This window comes from Parambassis ranga, unplaced genomic scaffold (genome assembly GCF_900634625.1).
Source record: "Parambassis ranga unplaced genomic scaffold, fParRan2.1 scaffold_21_arrow_ctg1, whole genome shotgun sequence".
Classification (NCBI taxonomy): domain Eukaryota; kingdom Metazoa; phylum Chordata; class Actinopteri; family Ambassidae; genus Parambassis; species Parambassis ranga.
In genome coordinates this window covers 830970-832930 of record NW_021144767.1, presented here as the reverse complement: position 1 = coordinate 832930, position 1961 = coordinate 830970, and the positions used below count along the sequence as shown (strand labels likewise).

At 44.1% G+C, this 1961-nt stretch overlaps 1 non-coding gene across 1 annotated transcript; it reads left to right on the top strand.

Annotated features, from left to right (window-relative positions):
• Window positions 1–1558: 1558 nt before the first annotated feature.
• trnak-uuu (transfer RNA lysine (anticodon UUU)) lies at window positions 1559–1631 on the top strand. Its single transcript has one exon. It is a non-coding gene; the product is annotated as a tRNA-Lys (tRNA).
• The last annotated feature ends 330 nt before the right edge of the window (window positions 1632–1961 follow it).

The window sequence follows — 1961 nt, the reverse complement described above, 5'->3', positions numbered from 1 at the left end:
TACAGTGGTGCATGTCATGTGACTTTACTTATGCAACATGTATGATAATGTTCTGTCTCCTCTCATTTCCAGACGTGCAGCCAAAAACATGTGCAGTGATGATATGTGACGGTATCATCATGGTCTCAGAGAGAAGAGCTGAGTGTCTGTTGTGATCTGTGGATGCTTGTGTCTCTTCTCCCCTGTAGTTTCCTGCTTGTTGTTCCGTCACACGCCCTCTGCTGGTGAGCCGCGTCATTACACACAACCGCTCATGTAATGAGGTGAATTTATAACTTTTGACTTTATGTGGAGGAGGGATTGATTTTGGAATGAGGAGGCTGCAACCTGCGATGGCACCACTAGATGTCAGCTTTCCACAACATTGGTGGTTCAGTGGTAGAATTCTCGCCTGCCACGCGGGAGGCCGGGGTTCGATTCCCGGCCAATGCAATGACACTTTTAACTGAGGAACATGTGAGGGGACATATATTCACCTTCACATCTATGCTGTTGTTTTTATATGTGTTAACAGACCTATCTGACTTCTGTTAACATCACTGTGACACACACACAGAGGCACTACACTTCACAGACGAGCTTCAGTGGTACAGTGCACATCACATTTGAAACAAGAGCACTTACCATCACTGGTAGTGAAGGTGTCACAGGAAGAATTACTGTGATGTTTTACCTTTAGAGGCTTTTTAAAGAACACATTCATTTGATTTAAATTAAGAATGTTTGTTGGTGCAGTAGCCAGCATGAGCACTGTAGATGTCTTTATTTAAAGAAGAAAAAGAAAAAAAGACCATGTTTCACCTCTTTCTGAGCCTCGTTAGTGCAGTAGGCAGCGAGTCAGCCTCATAATCTGAAGATTGTGACTTCAACTCTCACAAGGGGCACTTGTTTCAGAGCCAGAATACAGATTACAAAGAGCACACTGTATGTTTACATGTCATCCAGGTCATATTCATAGAGACCACTGAAGCAAGGCTGAAGCTGGGCATTGTTGGGAGCCAGTGTGCAGGGCAATAGTTGCTAGACAGCAAGCCTTATCTAGACATGGAGGACAGTCTCCTCATGGAGGACAGTGATATGCAAAGTGCTCAATGACACAATATTATAACAAATACTTATGAGACATTATATAAGAAAGACCAGTGCATCATGACTTCAGCTCCATTCAAAGCTTTAGGAGGCTTCATGGCCTCCATCACTCCATAAGACTGTTCCATCTGTTCTGCATCTCTGACATGTGCTGGGACGTGGTCGCTTGGATGTTTCACTGCAGCTCATCTAGTAATAATGTGTAACACATATATGAACATCAAGCTGATCATGTCATGCTAAACTGAGTCCTTGGAAGAGAAAACTGACATGTAACAAATAACAATTTCACTTTGTAGATTAAAGCAACATGTGTTTACACCAGAATTGGTCCTGTCAGCTGATATGAACAGGACTTCCTCCTCCACCCCCTCCACTGTCTGCACACACAGGAAGTTCACCCTTAATCAATGCTCTCTGTTTCAGTTAACCTGTCCGCACAGAATTAGTCTCTGACACAACATGTAGAGCCTGGATAGCTCAGTCGGTAGAGCATCAGACTTTTAATCTGAGGGTCCAGGGTTCAAGTCCCTGTTCAGGTGGAAAGCTTTGTTCTCCTGTGACACAGTTCTAGGATGGCCATGTAGCAGCTCAACTTCACATGTAGGAGACAGAGTTGGATGTACCATCTATGTAGATGTTTTTTAGCAAGCACATAACAAACATCAATAAATGTACCCACATGCTGGGAACCACAGGCAGCATGTGGTCCTGACAGCACACAACAGAAAAACCACCATACGTACAAAATGGCCGCTTTAAATAGCTGCTGCCACACCTGGAGTCCTCTCCCATCCCCAGATAGGTGATCTCCTTCTCCCTCCATTACACTTACCCCACCATACACCTCACACCAAATACAACACATATGT